The sequence below is a fragment of the Vicugna pacos genome, chromosome 4, assembly GCF_048564905.1.
Source record: "Vicugna pacos chromosome 4, VicPac4, whole genome shotgun sequence".
Lineage (NCBI taxonomy): Eukaryota > Metazoa > Chordata > Mammalia > Artiodactyla > Camelidae > Vicugna > Vicugna pacos.
The window spans coordinates 9,738,343-9,758,614 of record NC_132990.1 but is presented as its reverse complement, the minus strand read 5'-3'; the positions used below and the strand labels follow the sequence as shown (position 1 = coordinate 9,758,614).

At 42.4% G+C, this 20,272-nt stretch overlaps 1 long non-coding RNA gene across 1 annotated transcript in view; it reads right to left on the bottom strand.

Annotated features, from left to right (window-relative positions):
• Positions 1-20,272, bottom strand: part of LOC116279973 (uncharacterized) — a 183,998-nt gene that overhangs the window by 155,114 nt on the left and 8,612 nt on the right. The window contains exons 4-7 of the long non-coding RNA XR_012071877.1: positions 19,604-19,652; positions 18,387-18,585; positions 17,118-17,224; positions 15,780-15,890 (exon numbers count right to left, since the gene is read on the bottom strand). This is a non-coding gene — a long non-coding RNA (uncharacterized lncRNA). The remainder of the gene's footprint in view (positions 1-15,779; positions 15,891-17,117; positions 17,225-18,386; positions 18,586-19,603; positions 19,653-20,272) is intronic.

Below are 20,272 nucleotides of genomic sequence, written 5' to 3'. Positions count from 1 at the left end.
ACAATACAAGAGAATTTCAAAGAGCACTGGAATGTTTTTGTTAACAGCAGTCTCACTGCATTCCTTCCTTTTTCTTTACAAGCTGAAGTCATTTCCAATATTGTGCCAATATCTGACCTTGTTTTTGCCAGAACTCAACTGAAGAGAGATTGAAACAATAGAGCAGGTATGACCCTAGGGCTCAAAGATTTATTTGTTTCGCTAAAACTCTTGCAGCTGATCATTTGGCCAATGTAAGCGTGTCTGCCTGCCTGCGTCCCTTGCGGGTACTGTTTTAAGGAGAAGGTGCTCCTTGGAACAGAAGGGTTTTTTCACTACTGAGCCTTCTATATTCCTGCTGCAGAGAGACGAGGAAAATAAATTTGATAAAGTTTTAATGTGGCCTGAAAAGCGCATTTCACACATGAGGAAGACCTTTGTCTTTTGCAGTTAGAATTACTTTTCGTTGAATAAGAAACAAAGATGAAAACAGCGGAAGCCCCAAGGAATTTCATACAATAAGAATATTCCTGTTTTGAGAACTAGTACTAATCAAAGACTCTGCGGTGCTGTGGAGTCAAGGTAAGGAACCCAGCTTCTTCTAAGTCTGGAGCTGAAACAATTCTAGGATTTAGAAGTGAGATCACACAGGCTGCTCTGGTGACCCAGTAGTCCTCCCTCTGTCCCTCCCTTTCAAATCAAGACAGCCGCATAGCTCAGTGCCTTATGGATCATGAACTTTGTGTTTGCCTGGGACACACCCAGATGTGAACTCCAGCTCTGCTACCTACTAGCTGGGTGATTTGTGTAACCTGTGCATTTATTAGCTGTTAACCTTTTTACCTAATGTCTCTAAGCTTCAGTCTCCTCCCTTATCAAATAAGTCTATTACTATACATTTCAGAGGATTCTGGGGAGAATAGAATGACTGCCCATTATGTAAATCTAAAGAAACGCTACAAAAGCTAAACAGAGTTGAGGGGTAGAGCACATAGACTAGGGGACACAGGGCTTAAAAGACAGGTGTGGGAGGGAGAATTACTTCTCACTATTTATATCCTTTTGCACACTTGAAATTTTCTTCAATTTTATTGAGATATAATTACATACAATAAAATTCACCCATTTTTAAGTGCACAGTTTAATGAATTTGGGCAATGTATATAATAATGTAATCATACAACCACACACTCAAGATATACAACAGTTCTAGCACCCTAAAAATTCCCTTTTGCTCCTTCAGTCTCCTCTTCCACCAGGGCCCCAGTCAGCCACTTATCTGCTCTCTCTCGTAACTGTTCTGTGTCTTCTAGAATGTCATACAAATGAAATTACACAGCATGTAGCACTTGACCTTTATGCTTAGTATGTTTTCAAAATTCATCCACACTATTGTTCATATTAATATTTCTTTTCTTTTTATTGCTGAGTAATAATTCATAGTGTGGGCATAGCACAATTCGATTATGGATTCACCAGGTGATGGACATTCCGGCTGTTTCCAATTTGAGGCTACTATGAACAATGCAGTTGTTAATATTTGCAAACAAGCCTTTGTGTTGTAGCTTTTAAGTTTGGTCCCAAATGCACGAATTCCCATTTTTTAAATTAGGGTGTGGGAAGACTCACCTCTCTAAATAACCAGAACCTGGAATAAATGAATATAATTACCATTTGGCTGACCAAGATTTATATAACTTCTCTTCACATGCAGTACTCAGTGTCTTTTTAGGTACTATGTATGTAAATATAGCCGCACTATTTGGCTTCCTCTAAGCAATACAGCTGGTTGGTTTCCCCAGCTGAACAAAATCAACCAAATAACTATGATGATTATAAAATGCCTCCCTGTGGCCTTAAGGGTGTTTGATTTTCTTTAAAAAATAATCTTTAATAGCTACATGCAACAACACATAGGGTATGGGAAATGCATGCATTTGGTACAAAAGAATACATAAATTCAAATACAGGCCAAACTAAACTATGGAGATACAATCAGATGAGTGGGTGCCTCTAGCAGGGGTCAGTGGTGTTGATAGGTGCAGGGAGGGAGGGGTGGGGAAGAGGGGTGATCGAGTCTTGGGGTGCTGGAACTCTTCTCTATCTTCATCTGGTTGCACAAGTGTATATATAGATAAAAATTCATCAGACTGTGCAATTAAGATTAGTGCACTTTACTATATATACGTTTACCTCAATTTTTAAAAGTGTAAAGCAAATCATAGCAATAATCTTTAATCTTGGGTCAAATGAGTCATGTGTATGAATGCCTGGCATTATACCTGGCACATAATAAATGGTGCTTAATAAATATTCATTTCTTTCCCTTGCTTTCATTTCCGAGGGAAATGTTTGGCAAAATGTTAACATTACAATCATGGAGTTGAACTATTCACTTTTTTTTTTTTTTTTTTGCCTGCACAGATAAGGTCACATTGTCTCCCCAGAAAACTGATGCATCATGGGGTATGGGAAGAGGCACGGGTAGGCTCTTCGCCTATCCTGTCTTGCCTCACCTAAGTGGATCCCAGCATGGATTTTCAGCTGGGCATTGGGTTCGTGGAATCTCAGAGGTCTTGCACAGAGCCACCCGGTCCAGGGCTGTGCTTGCCACTTCCCCAGGATGGAGGATCCCACTGGCCTTGGGCACCCCAGATACCACCAAGAATGGAAACAATGGAACACTTGAGCGAACTGAAGCAGATATTTTAAGGCTGCTAGCAGGGTCTTGCCATCCCAAACCTTTACCTAAACCTCCCCTTGCAGCTTGGAAAGTTCGTGTAGGGCAAAGGTCCAGGAAAACTTCCAGGAATGGATCTTTGAGAGCAACAGTCACCCAGCTTGAGTAATCTGGACACAGACTGATCTAACAAATCTGTCTGGTCCACAACGTGAACCGACTGCTTCTTGGCAGCTGCGGGTCAACCGTTCTTGTGTCCAAGTAGCATTACTTTTTTTGTCTTTCTGACATAGCCTTGTCCTCTTATACAGACTTCAAGACAGACAAGAGAAAAAGTTTGGGGCAACCAGCCATGTCTGAGTCATTTTCTTGTATCTTTGACACTAAGAAAAGGGACTCTGGGAGCTGTAAGAAATAATGAAATGATGTATCAAATGTTAATTCTTTGACTTCCACAAGACCATTTATGCAGTGAGAGGTGCACTTATGGAGTAACAGCCCAGTAGCTTGAAAGAGTCAGTAGAGCTTCCAAAGATATGGAAAACTGATAAAGATCCAGTCCTCAGCTCAATGTAAGCAAAATCAATTTCCTGGCTCAAAGTTGAACGACCTGTCTTTAAAAAGCTGACCTTCTTTAGAGAAATGTGACAAAATCTCACAGCTTGAAACAGTAAAATCTGTAAGTGGTTCCCCAGAGTAGGGATCCAGGGTGTTCCTGCAAGAGATGAGCCTGGACAAGCTGGAGGGAGAAGGTTGACACAGCAGGTCCAGAAGGATCAGAACATGTTAGAATGGCAATGGGCACTGATACAATGCAGAATGAGAACTTAGACACTGACCTCGAACATATGCCTGCTGCGCTCTGCTGGAGATAATAGCTGATTGTCTAGGATTTTAATCGAAGAGGTGATGCTAATGAACAACCTTCTCTGACATTGTCATTTAAATGGTAGAGAGAAACCCCGTGCTTGGCATCCCCCACTCCATTTCTGCCTGAATGCTGGAGGTGCTGCTTCCAGATACCATCCAGCAGACACACACACACACACACACACACACACACACACACACACACACACTATTGTCATGACAACTGAGGAATAGTCTAAATAAAATACACACTGAAGCCGTATCTGGAATGAAGCCAGTAATTCAGACATTTTGTTAAAGACTTTTTTTTTCCACTTGTTTGTATACCTAGCAGCAACAAAAACCCATCTGTCTACACTGTAGTCAGTACTCCTGCCTAACTAAGCACTGAATCTTGGGATCTTAGGACACTAAAATTAAAGCACTGGTATTTAAGGCATACATTTTTTTCAAAAGAGCTCTCTGGTTGGAGTTCGCCCAACTTCTCAAGGTTCTCACCCTTGGATTAGTTCCTAGGACTCTAATCCAGGAGTCATAGGAACTAGGCCACAATAAATATAAATTAAAATAAAATAGAATAACTGCCAAACCAGTCTAGAATAAAGTTCTGGATGGATGGGCTTGGAGGGCATCACACTAAGTGAAGTAAGTCAGAGAAGGACAAATACTGTATGACATTACTTATATGTGGAATCTAAAAAAATATAAAAACTAGTGAACATAAGAAAAAAGAAGCAGAGGTACAAACTACTGGCTGTAAGATAAGCTAAAAGGATGTACTGTACAACATGGGAGTGTAGCCAGTGTCCTGTCTGATAGGAGAGTCTTTGTTGCTGGGAAGCTCTGGCCACTGACAGTCTAACAATGTGATTTATGATGGGGGCCTCAAGGCCACGCAGTATCAGAGGGAACTGATGCCTAAAGGTATCAGCCTGACCTCTGTAATGCTAGAGACGAAAGGTCAGCCACATGAACAGTGTGTGATCAAGTCCCAATAAAAGCTCTGGCCCCCAAGAGCTCCAGTGAGCTTCCCTGGTTGGCACTCCTCTGTGTGTATTGTCACACATGGTGACTGGGAGGAGGTGATCCTGTCTGTGATTACACAGGGGCAGAATGAGCAGAAGCTCCACATGTGGACCTGTCCTGTGGACTCTGTCTCTGTGTCTCTTTCCTTGGCTGATTTTAATTTCCATCCTTTTGCTGTAATAAGACTGTAATAATAAGTATTGCACTCCTGAGTTCTATAAGTCATTCCAGCAGATGATCAAACCTAAGGGTGGTTGTGAGGACCCCAAAATCTGCAGCCACCTGGCCTGAAGGGAGGATGGTCCTAGGACCATCAAACTTGTGGCTGTTGCCTGAAGTAAGGGCAGTCTTGTGAGGACTGTTCCCTCTAACTGTACAGTTGGAAAAACCCACAGCATAGTCTGGAGATGTTGGTTATGTGGGAAACTGTCTGCAAGCCTGGAGAGTCTGGACATGATGCTGTAGGCAATTAAGTTCTTGAACAAAAGAACAAGATGGGCAAAGTATAGTTTCACCTCATAATAGTGCAAAATGCAGGGGCAAGGAGATGAGTTAGGGGACTTCTTTTGCCTAAATGCAGGAAGATGAAGGTCTGGACTGGGGCTACGGCTAAGAAAGGAGAAGGCTGTGTGGATAATAACGTTTAGGAGGGCACGCACTGTGCAGGCATTGTTGAGTACTCTGTACACTTCTGTGGGTGTGTGCTCCTCTGTTTTGTATTTTTAAATGTTCCTGGTCCCTGATTTACTTTCATTTGGTCACACTGTAAAACACACACACATTTTTGAAAACATACCCAAACACCAGGAATTAGAAGGGTATAAATAAGGGGGACTTAAGCGCTGAAAGAATAGCCTATGCTTCAGAACAAAACAATACCAATAAATTATTGAAAATTCCTTTGTTCAACACACAAAGATGTTTTGTTTTTAATGGGAAAGATTTAGAGTTAAGTTCCTGTGCTGCCTGAGGCAGGGCCTGGCTTCTCTCCATATTAATCCTCAAAACAGCTTATAAGGTGGACCATGTTATTATCAACCATTGTACAGATAGGGGAGAAAAAACAGAAGCACAGAGAGTAATCAATTTCCTCCAAATCACCCAGCAGGCAGAACCAAGATTTGAACCCAGCTGGAATCTGACAGCAGAGCCTGACTCATAACTGTTCTATTGCTTGAGCTCTACTACATGTAAGGCACTGTGGTAAAAAGATCAACAATATTTTCTGGCTAACTGGATAAAAGAGGAGAAAGAAAGGGTAAAGGACAACTCCAAGGTTTAATGCACTGATAAAAGGGAAAGATGTGGATGTCTTCTATTTCACCATGACCAGACAGAACACAAGCCCGGGTCCATATCTGCCACTACCACCGGGAACTTGCCTAAGTCACTTAACTTTCCTTGGGCCTCCAGTCCTTTGGTCAGGGTAATCCCTAAATTCCCTGCCAGCTATGAGAAGCAGCAGAGTGAGCAGCCAGCAGCATGAGCGCTTGATCACACAGGCTTGGGTCCTGGCTCCTCATTTCCTGTGTGGCCTTGGGCAGGTGACTGAGCCTTGGCATACTCATCTTGTAAATGGGGATTACAATATCTAGGTCAGAGGGAGGCTGTGAGGATATTTACTATAATGAAATAATCCATGGGAAGCCCTTGGCACAAAGCCTGGCATCCTGCTAAGCACTTAATACATGATGGTTTTATTGTGAGTATTCCAGCTCTAACATGCTACGGGATAATGCAGAACCACCATTCCAGAGAATGCCATTGGCCAAACTCAAAGGTGAATGGATAATTAATTTATCAACCCTTACCAATGAAAATATAAGAGAAGCTTTTATTAACCACCCTTATGCAGATGTACATTCTGTATTCTACTGTGTCACATTTGTTATTGTCCGGCACCATGGTAATTAATACATATGCTAAGTATGCAAGTCCACACTGATGCATAACCAAATTGTGCAACAACAATAAAACGGATAATATTATAAAATGAAGATTCAGCATCACATCAGACCTTGACCAAAACACAAATGAATCAGCACTTCCCTAAAGTGTGATGGGACAGAACTTTGGTTCTAATCAAGTCCTAGATGCCTAAATTACTTAATCCATTTTCTGTCAACTCTAAGCAAAATTAACTTCAAATTTATCCAAAGGATTATCTCAATTTTCTTTTTTTTTTACCCCATACTTGCCATCAGAGATAGCATTATGACCTCATCCACATTTCTGTATAATGAGCTTACTCTTGGTGAATGAAGGAAAATCCTTTAAACCTGGGGATTGTTGAAAATAAGCATCCCTGCTTACTGTGTATCCAGTGCCCTATATTTACCCATTAACAGAGATCAGTTAAAAACCAGCCTATTTGGGTCTAAACACCTGTTCATTTATCCTGAATTAGAGGCACAGGGAAGAAACGCCCAACCAGAGATTAAAGAGTGAAATGCAAAGCTAATACAGTTTAATTAAATACACATATATAACATATATGATAGCAACTTTCATTTCATTATGCGGTGTCTTCTAGTAATGAAAAGGAAACACAGGGATTGCATGAGCACAAGGGCTGTATGATAGTTCCATCGACATTAACCTCAAAATGCAGTATTTTTCAGTAACGAAGGAAAGAAAAGGAATTAAGCAGTTGCAGTGACGTGCATGAGCAGGAAGTGAGGTAATGGAGGTAAAATGGGAGAAGCATCGTTCCCTCTTCTACATGGTTCCTGGTCTCAGTTTTCTTATTTATCACTAGACTCTAAGTTCCCCACAGGTAGAGATCCTGTCTGTCATGTTCAGCCTTATAACCTCCAGAGCTCCCGTGCTAACACAGTGCTGGCACATATTGGATTCTCAGTAACCATGCATTGTATAGAAGAATTTTAATATTTTCTAAATCTATTCTCGGTTTGCCTGATAGCTAATGAAACATCGTTTTTCCCATCTCAATTTATACAACTAAAGTTGGAATTAGAAATTGCAATGATTATTAATATTATTTTATCTAATTATTGTTCCATGTTAGCCACCTCATCTTTCAATAGTCACCTCCCTCCCTCACTGGCCACAGGGAAAGGGAGAATGTCAATGTGAATATACGGGCAGTTAGAAGTCACTGAGCTAAGTGCCTGAGAGTCTGATCACAAAAATAGAAGCATAAAACCAGTTTCTTCCCTTATTATTGATTAAAGATGGTTCTCAGATCAAATCAATAGACATTTTCTGGGTGCCCACTATGAGAAAAGCCATGGGCACAATGAAGACTACTAAGATTTGCTTCCTAAGGACTTATGACTTGGGAGAGTTAGAAATTTTATATAAATTATTTGCTCCCATTAATTCCTAGCTCTGTTCCCAATGTGATTCAACATTATTCCATGTCTAAGGGACTGCCCATTCATCCACAACCACTCACATGCATCTCCGATCATCTCATTTTGTAGACATAGAATGATCTGTAATTTCATCAAAGCTGGTGTACAGCTGTTCAGGACGTCCACTACCAGTTCGGCATGCTGGCACTGGAAAGTGAAGCCCACAATGTCACTGGAAAGGGGCAGTGAGGTAGAAAAAAGTTAAATCAGCCAAAATATTCGGTAAGACCTGATTAAGCAGCGGTCCCTCCTTGTTCAGCACAATTTTTTGAAGCTCTCAGAATTCTAAGCCAGGGATACCAGGAGGGGTGGGCCGGTTAATTGCTGTAGAAGATATTCTTAGTTGTCTGATACGTTTGGTTGGTTTTCTGTTTGGTTTTCGGTTTTCGGTTTGAGGGGTTTTGTTTTTGTTTTGCTTAGATTTGTCTTAGACTGTACTCAAAGCCAGGCAGTTTGTTTGATGAGAACTCCGCCCCCTAACATCTGGCCTTGCCCCGTTTCTGTCAATCAAGTGACTGGGCTTATATAACAAGAGATTTACATAGCTTGAGAGGGCTGTGCAAAGCTCCTTTAGAGAAGTCCCAGGTCGAGGTTAGTTTGCTTGCACATCATCCTGATTCCTACCTTCATTCTAGATCTTTTATCTCTTGGTTGTTAGCAGGCCTTTCATTTCTTCAGATAAATTACTTTGAGTTTATACTAGACTCTGTGCTGGAGAGAGGCTCATCTGCCTTCCCCCAGCCCTGGGAGAGTCTCCTCCGGTGCCAGGGCAGGATCCTGAGTGTGTCGTTAAGCTCTGGGCTCACTTTCTCCATCAGTAAAACAGGGAGCGTCCCTTGACCCCCAGATTGGGACTGACTCTTTTGAGTGCCTGCGGCAGACTGCCTTTGTGCAAATCATTTAGAATGTTTCAACCTCACAGCTTACAACTTCGATTTATAGGTTTTTGTCTGAACTTTCAAAACTTGCCCCCAGGCAAGGCGACCTCGATTCTGCCCCATCACTCCTGGGGCCACTGTATCCTTTGCTGTGGAGAGGAAGAACAATATGGCCTATTTACTTCTTTGAAACACATTCCCTAAGATGAATAAATATACCTTCCCAAAACAATTTCCTGCTGTTTTTGCTAAACTGGATACCTTTTAGCTCTAAGAAATCGATTTAAAACTTTTTTTAAAAAGTGGTGGGGGCAGAAGGACTTAACCAAATCACGCCAACGTATCTAATTAACAGCTTGCCTAAGTGGTAAACACACTGCCACTTTACTCAAACGCCTGCATTTTCTTCTTTTGCAGATGTTATTTCCTCTCCAGCTATGTTGCCATGCACAAATTATGTAATACTGTCGATGGCTTCATCTCTCTGACTTTTGAGTTGAAATTCCAACTCCAGTTGTGTTAATATACCCGAAAAAGGTGGATGCACTCAGGTAACTCAGCTTGGCAAGGTCAGCCTTCCCTCAGGTCATCAGCAGCTTGTTTCGGTAACATGGCTGTTTTTCAGGTATGAATTAAAACAGTTAATTATCCTCAAGGAAAAGGACACATGGGGCCCAATCCTCATGTCTGTGGCATCATTTGTCACCACTGACATTCTCGATCGTTTTGTCCTCCACACAGTAGTGAGGTGGTGTTTGTATTGTTTGCCTGGCCGTAATGCATTTGTACCAAGCCCAGCACATTCCCTAACCTGGCTCTCCTGGGACCAATGTTGAGTGGGGTCATGTGTGCTGTTAGGGGCAGGGAAACAAGGAGGCTTAACCAGAGGAATGGAAGCTCTGCCTGTAATCCCATTCACACTAGGCTTTACTGACCCAGCACTCTGGTCATTAGATTGATGTCTCCTCAAACTCGAGGCAGCACTATGGAAACCAAGACCTTTCAGGGTGAGTCAAGCAGGCCCAGCCTTACAGGGATTTGCAAGTTAGTTGGTATAAGCAGTGAGTATTGTTAGAGAGCTCTGGGACTTTGAACTCTGGTGGGGTGGGGTTCGTGGAACCCTTTGTTCCCAAGAGCAGGCTATTACCTTCTTCACAGGGAGTTTGGTGGTACATGAACAATTGTACCTGCCTCCTCTAGTCTTGGGGAATTTAAAAAAATCTAACGTTACTGGAAGAAGCAAACCAACTAAGATCTCCATTCTGGCCAGAGGGCAAAAACCATCGGAGTGATTTACTGGGCACATTTAGCACTTGTTTCACTTGCAGGAAGCTTGGGACCCCCCGGAGGGATAAAGGATGAATATTTATTGGAGTCTAATAATAGTGGGAAAATCAGATTTTGTATTTTTTCAGTGAAAGAAATAGGGTGATATTTTTATATCCCCCTCAGGAATTTCTGTCTCAATAGGTCATTTTTGATATATATATTCATAACCTACCCTGGTAATTAGCTAAAACTTACAAATGCACCATGACCTGCCTATATTGCTGTTTCTTGTGTTTGTAGTTAACTGAGGAATACAAAATGTAGTCAGGCTTCCGATCAATATTTACAAAGCAGTTACCATGTCCCAGGCACTGGGGACGCAAAAATGAATAAAATTCAGTCCCCACACATAAGTAACACACAATCCTGTTAGAAAAACAGAAATGTATACCATAAATTGCATGTGTGTGCCAGCTGAATATAAAATCCTGGCTTCCTCTGGCCAGGAGAAGGTTTAAAGGGTTACACAGGAAGGAATGGCATGTCTCTGCCCAAAGGGGGGTCATTTCAGATAGATTTGGAAAGGCACTCATCCCACTGAAAGGAAGAGAATAACTCCTCTGTGTCCACAGAGCAGGACAGTCAAGGACTCCAGAGGCTGATAAACAGAACTACCCAGATTAGCTTGATTCTTCATTCTTTTTTTTTTCAGGTTTTTAAATTTTTTTATATTTTAATTATTATTATTTTTTATGGATGTACTGGGGATTGAACCCAGGACCTCATGCATGCTAAACATGCACTCTACCACTGAGTATACCCTCCCCTCCATTCTTTATTCTTGAGTTCCATCTGAGAATATGGATTAAAAACATGGGCCCTCTCCCAGAAAATGCATCAATCTCATACGTGATTTCAGGGATTCATGGCCTACCTGAAGCCCAGACCTGGACTGCCCAGGGCACCAAATTTAAATAAGCAGACCAGAGCCAACAATAAACATCAGTACTTTGGAGTGAAAGGGCATCTAACGGAAGTTAAGCAGAGAAGGCCATTGACGGAAACAGTGGTGTCGTCAGAATTGAGCTGGACTGTGGGGGCTGGTCATCCAGAGCAGTGTCAGTCACCACTAGTTAATAAAATATCAATGCAAATGCAGCGAGAAGGAGAAAACTGTATTCACCAAAACTCCCCTAGAGGGGCTTCTACCATATATGATTGATGTGGAATGCTTAGACAACCTGCCTGGGAAGGAGACTGACAGCCCTAAAGGACATGCTGTAAAATAAAAGATTGTCCCCCTCCAGCCTTCCAAGGAAGGCAGATCTGATTAACCGCAGCAACTCTGGTTCTGCTTAGTAGAGTTTGCAGATTGGGGACCACAGTTGAACTGCTTGGGGTGTGGGGAAGGGTGTGGGAGCCTGGGAGCCTCCAAACCTACACAGTTCCTGCTCAGCCCCTCCTCTCCATCATCACCACCACCATCTTCATTATCATCATAATCAACATCATCACTAACACTTATTTTGCTCCAGGCACTGGTCTAAACACTTTATGTGGACCAACTCACTGAATCCTCACAACCATCCTATGATGCAGGTATCACCAATGGAGGAAGAGTGGAAGAGCTGAGATTTAAATTCAAGGAGGTCTAAATCTAGAGCCCGCTTTCTCAGCTACAGATACTGACAACATTCAAATAAAATGGGGTTTTTTTTCCAAGTAAAATAGTTTTGAAAGGCAAACAAATTTTGATCTTTCCAGGATCCACATGCCTTGGTTTGAACCTATATGTCTTAGACTATCCTTAAGTCAGAGAAAATGGGAAAAGAAACAAAAGAGCATAGTATCCTAGAAGCCAAGAAACAAAAAGAAAAGAGTGATCAACTTCTCAAAAATTTTAGATTCACCAACTAAGGTAAGAACTGAAAAATAACCTCTGGTGTAAGTCTTGGCCTTGGTGAGGGCAATTCTTGTAGAATGATGGGAACAGGAGCCATACCACAATGGGCTGATCAACAAATAAGAGGTGAAAAGAAATCACTGAGCGCATATTGCTTTTCAACAAGCAAGTTCTTTAGCTAGGAGGACAGAAACCAAATTTTCTTCAGGATAAGGAAGTTCAAATTAAGCCACCCCCAATCCCTCAACCCTACCTCCCACTCCCACCACTCTCCCATCCCAACCTTGCTCCTTCGTAGGAGAACTAACATTTGCAGCACCCCTTTTAAGAATCAGGTACTAAGTTCCTCATATTCATTATCTCACTTCATTTTCACACTAGCCTTGTCAGGATTATTTAGAGATTCAAAGAGATTGAGTCACACAGCCCAGAAAGTGGAAGAAACCAAAGCTGCACTAAGGACGGCCTCGTTCCAGAGCTCTTGGGATTTGAATTACATGAAGGAAAGGAAGACTGCATATATAGGTAAACTGAGGTGACGATGCAAGAGCCAAAGAAGAGACTGCAGGTACCAAATCACCGATGCAGCAAGAGCCATCAATGTTTTCCCTTTCTGTTGGGCCCTTCCTTCAACATTCCACCTCCTAAATTACTGTAAAAAGGAAACTCATTGACCACTTCAGATATGGCCGTATTTCTCTTCTCTCTTTTAGAGCAAAACTCCTAGCCTAGATTTGCTGTCTCCTCTTTCTCTTGTTCTATTGTCCCCTAAATACTCTCCAGTGAAGGCTTTTTTCTCCTCAACACTCCACCGAACTGCTCTTGTGAAGGCCACCAGGACCCTCCGCATTGCCACATCCAGCGGTTGATTTAAGAATCAAGCTCATCTTACTTGACTAGAAGCAGCATTTAACACAGTTGATCACTCCCTCCTGAGGGAGACACTTTTCCTGCTTGGCTTCTGAAACAGCACCTAATCTTGATTCCAGCTGCTCCTTCTCAGTCTCCTTTGCAGGCTTGTCCTCTCCATGCCCTTGACCTCAACATTGAGGGACCAGAGAGCTCATGCCTAAGCTTGCCCCTGCTGCCTCTCACTTTTTACTTTATCTTCTACTTCCCTGCCTCCCTGTCCCACTCCTCCACTGACCCCCTTGCTGTCCCTCCAACTCCAAGGATGCTCCTGCCTGGGTGCCTCCGGACTCCTACCCCCAGATGCCCCTCACTTCATTCAGGGTTCTGACCACACCACAGAAAACAGCAGCCCCAGTCACCCTCTCCCTCCTCACGTGGCTTTTTCTCCCAGCACTTACCACCACCTGATACACTATATAACTATTCGCTAGTTTGTACATTTTCTGTCTTCCTTTGCTAGATTCTGAGCACCACATGAGCAGAGAATCAGTGTGTCTTGTGTACTGCTGTGTTGCCTGCCTAATACAATGCCAGCACATAGTAAATAATTAGTTAAGTATCAGTTCGATGCCTAAATGAAAGGAGGCAGCAAGATGCGATTCAGAACTCAAGTGGAGAGGCTGGCCTTGGAAAGCAGAAGGCACAGGCCCTCTTCTGAGAAAAGAAGAAACAAGGTGAAGATAGGCCTTCATTTGATAAGTTTGGTGATAGCTGGAAGTGGGGAACGCTGGTCAGTTTCACACGCTGGAGCCCATCATTTGGAAGGCGGGATGGTGGAGCAAGGTGATCCATTGAGAGTGAGGACAGATGGGATTAAGAAGGTTAATGTAAGGCAAGCAGTAAAGGTTAGGAATTACCATTGAGGCAACTGAGGATAAATAAAAAGACTGCCACACAGTTGTAGCCTAAATGGCCCAGAACATCCAGGTTGATGGCTGGAACTCACACACCTAGATCTCGGGACAGATGGAGCATTAAAATTCCAGGTTTGGAAATCACTGACACATAGGTAGTGATGGAAGCTGAGAGCAGGAGCTCAACCATAGGGGGTTTAGAGCAAGTGAAAATCATGCCAAGGACAGCCCCCAGGAAACTGTCAGCATCCAAGGTGTGTATGACAGAGGCAGAGCTGCTAAAAAGACTGTGGGGGAGCCTGCTGGGCAGCAGGAGGTGAAGAGGAGAGAGGGAGTAGGGAAAGCCAGGGAGGAGAGAGCTTCAAAAAGGAGGAAGGAGTCAGAGGTGTCAAATGCTGCAAAGAGGTCAAAGAGAAGAACCAATTATTCGAATGGGTTACTAAAGAATTATGAGTTTGGCACTTATCTCGCTACTAGATGTTTACAGTTTTCATTGCATTAAAATAATGCTCAGTTTACTTGTTGAACTGCTAGTTAGGGCAAGCAGGGATGCACATTAGTGTCCACCAGTGAGCTTTTAAAATACTAATGCCTGAATATTCCTCCTGAATAATTATAGCAGAATGCCTGAGAGGTGGGGTCCAGGCATGAGTTTATTGTGAAAGGCCCAGGGGATTGTAGCATGCAGCCAGGATTGATCAGTACCTTGCTGGGGGAAACCAGGTCTTCTGCAATAACCACATGGGGAACCCCCATGCCCAGCACATGCTGGGCCACCCTAGCCCACTCAACAGAGCAGAGGACAGAAAGCTCTGGTCCTTAAGATAATGGGAACAATCTGCTGGGATGCTGGTGGACCTTGCCTAGGCACTTATATGATGGTTACCCCCTGTGGCAGGTACCCAGTTCCCATTTGCTTCCTTGGTTTGGCAGATCCTTCAAACAAAGATCCTGGTCTATTCACGTCGTCGTCGTCGTCGTCATCATCATCATCACCATCATCATATCCACTGAGCTGTTTACTGTACCAGGCACTTGCTAAGAGCATGACATGCCTTAACTCATTTAATTAACTCATCTAATATGACACTCCTACGAATTAATCCCTATTTCATGAGATAAAGAAGCTGAGGCTCATAAAGTGACGTGCCCAAGGATCACAAAGCTAGAAAAAGGCAGAGCTGGGACACTAATCTAGCCCAACACAGCCCAAGCTGTAAACCATGTCTGTACCACACTGCTCCACTCCACTGCCAGGCTGAGTCCTCTTCCTGCCTGAGCACCACCCCCTGCAGCTTCCTAGGAGGGCTGCTCTCCCAGCTCCACCTGCCCTGAGGCTGGGCACTTCCCTGCAAGACTGTCACACAGCTGCCTTATATTAAATCCTTTCCTTGGCATTACATGTACGGATTCGTCTTCTACCTTCAACCTTTGACACACATTGACTTCTGTTAAAGGGGCTTGAGTTATCAAAATTCTAGTGCAAATGAGAACTGACCCTTAAAAACTCATGCAATCAGAACACAGGATTTTAAAACAAAGATGTAAAATTGTTATTTCCATAGCTTCAGCAATTAGCTCTCAGAAAAGAGCATTCCAGAAAAACAAGTCAAATAGAAATGCATGAACTAACTAAATTGGCCTTTATTATAGACATTGTACTTCAATAAAGCATTGCTTACTATAGAGCAGGAGGTGGGTTTTTGGTTTTTCATTCATTAGGTCTTGGGTCCTTTCTGCCACAAGTGCTTCCACGTGTTTCCTGTACTTCTGCACTTACAAGTCCATCACAAAGAGAAATTAGTTCATGGGAACACTTTGCTCCCTGTGCATTAATCTCTAGCTCTTTGAAAGCTCTTAGAAAGCAGGGGCCCCATAGAGGGGCCTTGGCTTGTAATTATCATCCCCTTAGGATCCAGTAAGCAAGCCAGCTATGAGGGGGTGCACTCCTGAGACTTGCTCTGAATGCTCTGGTAAATCCACACCTGCGTGGGCGCAGTTAGTGAGGACTGGGAAGTCACCCAGGCTTACCAGAGACAGCATCACGTCCACTGGACAACTTTGATTGGATTCATCTTGCATAAAAGCTTCTTTACTTGTTCAGACGTGGGTCTTCAGGATGCGTTGTTTTTCCTGCATCTCCTAATGAATTGTAGTAATCAAGATCAACAGTCATGCACTGGTGTACCGGTATTCGGAAAAGAACTGCAGAACTGAACAATTCGGAATCACCTATTTCTGGGTTTCTCTGTCTTTTCTAACCTTTGCCCACCATCCAGGAAGATTTGGTTGAACTTTACATTCAGTGGTTTTAACTGCTAAATAAATATGTGTGATTTTTGTTCATTTTACAAATCTGAGATTTGATAATAAAATGCGTTATGCTTTCTGAGATCACATAAGATAAGTATCTTTTAGGGGACCCACCCCAGTTTTGATATGCAGCTTGTGCCTACCCCCTTGGGCTCACCGATGTAGTATCCTTTTTTAATTTTAAAGATTAGGAAACTAAAGCCTAGAGATGCTCAGATGCCAGAGGCCTGGGGATTTAAGTTCATGAGGGCAATTAACACTATGGCTGGGGCTGGACCAGTGGACTCTGTACCACCACTGGCTGGTCGTTTTCACTCCACCACTGTCCTGTGAACTGCACCTAACGCTTTCACAGCCATAATTCTTACTTCATGTTTCAGTAAAGTAATTCTTATCAGTTATATACATTATCAGAAGCCCGTATGCATGTCTAAATCCCAAAGTGACAGATGTTATGGCTCCATAGCTGTATCAGTGGACAGGCTGTGCTGCATATGAACATGCCTTCTTTCCATCATCATATGTGTCACTTTGTCATTATGTTTTTATGGCACCAGGGCTCTGCAGGAATGCTGGGCTCCCATCTCGGATCCTGCCCTCTCTCTTCTTTTCTCCCTCCATGTCTTCTTCATCCCCATCTATGGCTACATTACAGCATAGACAGTGATGGTCCCTAAATTTCTATTTCTGTCTGAGCCTCTGTTCCAAGTTCCTGACACATGTTCCAGGTGCTGACTGGATCACTTCCACCTGGATGTAGATTTGGAAAAGCTAGGAAAATGCCAAGAAGTTGTTACTTGAGGCAACAGGTTACTCTTGTTTTTTGTCAGTGGGAGGTAATTAGGTTTATTTGTTTGTTTGATTGAAATGGAGGTACTGGGGACTGAACCCAGGACCTCGTGCATGCTAAGCACACACTCTACCACTGAGCTATACCCTCCCCTCCTTTTCTCTTGTTAATATAGCTCTTTCTAAGACATAACATGAGCTTGTGCTTAGTCAATGTGATGGCTGCAGAGTCAGCACTCAAGTTCCTTTCCCTCCTCACCCCCTTACCTCTGCATACTCTGAGGGGCAAGGACAGAGATTCTCAGGCTTCCCTGTAATCTGCTCCTCAAGAGGAAGACACAAAAGGAATGTTCCATTGAATGAGGCTCTTTTTTCTGCAGGAGGGGAGAAAAGAAATGAAGAAAACTAAAAAACAAACAAAAACCTTAGCATTAGAAATAATCAAAACAGAAGTATGTGCCAAACTCTCTAGAGCAAAATACAGTTTAATCTCCCTGAAAGCTACCCTCGTTTTCACTGATTTATTCATTCACCCAACTAATAATATTTACTGAGCACCTACCATGTGCCAACCATGTCCTAGGCACTCGGGATACAGCAGGGAACAAAGCAGACAAAGGCCCTGCCCGCGAGGATTTTGGAGTCTAGAGGCGGGAGATAGCAAGTCACAAAGCACACATAACTTGTCAGTTTGTGACAAGACAACAGAAGAGAGTTTAGGCAGATGAATTTATATCAGTGATGGACCATGGACTCTAAGGCCGGTGAGGAGACAAGATCATGGGAGAAGATGGTGGGGCAAAGGAACTGACAAGTTTTGGACACATCATCCTCATGGATACTGAAGTCACCCAAGGTGATAAAGGAAGTAGAACTGGAGAGAAACAGGAGGCCCAGGCCGAATCTGTGCCCTTCCACTGGAGAACTGAATGGGAGTACGGTAGCAAGCTGGAGCCCTGAACAGCTCTCTCGATCTCTCTAGGTCTCAGTTGCCACATCCAAAAATGAAATGGCACAAATAAACAATCTATAAGGTGGCTTCCACCTAGAGCTCTAGTTCTGGATGCCCTCAAAGGACAAGTTGAGACAGTTGGTTCAACTTCTTAGCCTCCCTCTGACAGGTAAAAAGGGTCTAATTAGCAAGGGTATCAATTTATCTGTTAAACAGCACTCAGAATTACACTGTGAATTAGGCATTCCTTTATGAGATCGACTCTGGAGACCTCACTAAGTGCTTTAATTAACCATGAAGGAAAGAAAATTCAATTCTGCCACCAATACCTGTCTCTCTCTTCTTTCTGCCATGTCATTCCCACCATTTAAGAGCTGCTGTCAGTGCTCATTTCTGATCAAGTGTGACTTTCTCAGCCTTGTATTTAAGAATGCCCACCAAAGGGCCCCTCACAGACCTCCAGTCATTCCAGTGCTCCTCAACACAGACTGATCGACTCTAAGAATGCTGCTCAGGCCCGTTACTCCCCACTGCCCACCACGACCCACACCCTCTGTCCTCCTCACCAATACACACACACTCACCTCACTCCTGTAGAGGACACAGTGATGTCAGCCTAGCTCCTGCCATAGACAAGTTCCATATACGATTACTGCTTAGTACAGTAAGCATCATCTGCCCTTGTCTGAGAGAGTCTGCTTTCAAATACTGATGACAAATAGTGACTCGTATGAGCCAATCCCCATGAAGAGTGTAGTGTGTTGTTTCATTCTGTTTTGGTCCCTGTGGGATTACACTTAAATTTCATGGTTGTTGTTGAAAATAAATTTACTTAATCATACATTAAAGCTGTACTGGGCAGTAACCAGATAAATGGGGGAAATGGGAACAGTGGATGAACCCAAATAGTGTAGTTACTGGTATAAAGTAAATTCTCTACTACTGCCAACATTTCATGATTCTACTGATCTGAGAATTGAGGGAGATTTTCTCATCATATACTATCATTTTTCCTTCTATTCTTTTTTGCATTCATTTTAAAGTACCAAGATCGGTTGATAATGTTTGATTGTTCTAGTTGAAATTCCCATGTCCCTTGACGTATCTGTTGAATGGCATTCAGGAGCACATGAAACTATTGGTCAGCAAACACAGCTCCCAAGGGTTTCACATTTACGATACGAAATGAAAAATAACTTAAAAGCACCATGCTCCACCCTTCCCTCCTATTTCTCTTACAGACAATGTTTTTATGACAGTTTTGGTCTCTTTTGAAACTATGTATAATTTTTGTGATCTGTTGGAATTCATAAACCTAGAGGAAAGTTTCCTAAAATAAGTAAACAAAACCTAAGGGTGAGAAGAATTTATTTAAGGATTCGCATCCTAGGGAACAAAATCCACACTCAACATCATTATGATTGGAGTGTGGTCAAATGAAACAAATCCCAAAGGATCCTAGTGTTCCAGATGCAGGGAGAGTATTTTTAGTCCTGCTTCAATTCAATAGGCCTGCATTTGGATGCGGGAACTCCCCGCAATACCCAGAAGACTCCACGTATTAGATGTTTTTCAGTGTTTTTCAAACCAAGAGTATATGCTATTCAAAGATAGATAAATGGACGGATGAATGGGTAGATAGATAGATAGATAGAGATAATCTTATTCTCTCCCAAAAACATATGAACAAATCAGACACACCATCCTTCTCTGCTAGGGTAGGGCACACTACTTATGGCTGACTCCCTGAGAAGCAGATTCCCCGATGGTTCATCTGAAAATATTTTCAATAGAATCTTACCAAGACTGGGTCACTTCATGTCACAAACTCCAAGAAAATGATGGCATAGCTGCAAAAATTCACACAGGTCATTTTGATGCAAAATTCCTCATCCAGAGCAAATTAAAAATCCATGTAGACTGCCCTTCCGCTGTGAAATGCAGAGCCACTGAGACGTCGCTTCAGGTAAGCTCAGCTATGCTTACATTTGTGAATGCTACGAGGTCATAATTATCCAGGAAAAAAAAGTGAATATTTTATTTCTTCCAAATAAATCTGACTCGCCTGTACATGTCACATTTAAAACTAAATTTATATGTTCATAGGCTTATCTATAATTACAGACCAGAAGTTATTCATTATGCTACATATATTACTAATATTTGTAGTCTATGAATATCAACCTGAACTCTTTTGTTAGTTATACTCGGTAAGAGATCATGTTAGAAATACTTTTCCCGAAAGAAAAAATATATGTGTATGTATATTTGTATAGCTGAATCACTTTGCTGTACACCTAAAATTAACATTGTAAATTAACTGCACTTCAACAAAAATTTTTTAAAAAAGAAATGCTTATAGCACAGGGAAATATATACAAGATCTTATGTTAGCTCACAGAGAAAAAAATGTGACAATGAATATATCTATGTTCATGTATAATTGAAAAATTGGGCTCGACACTGGAAT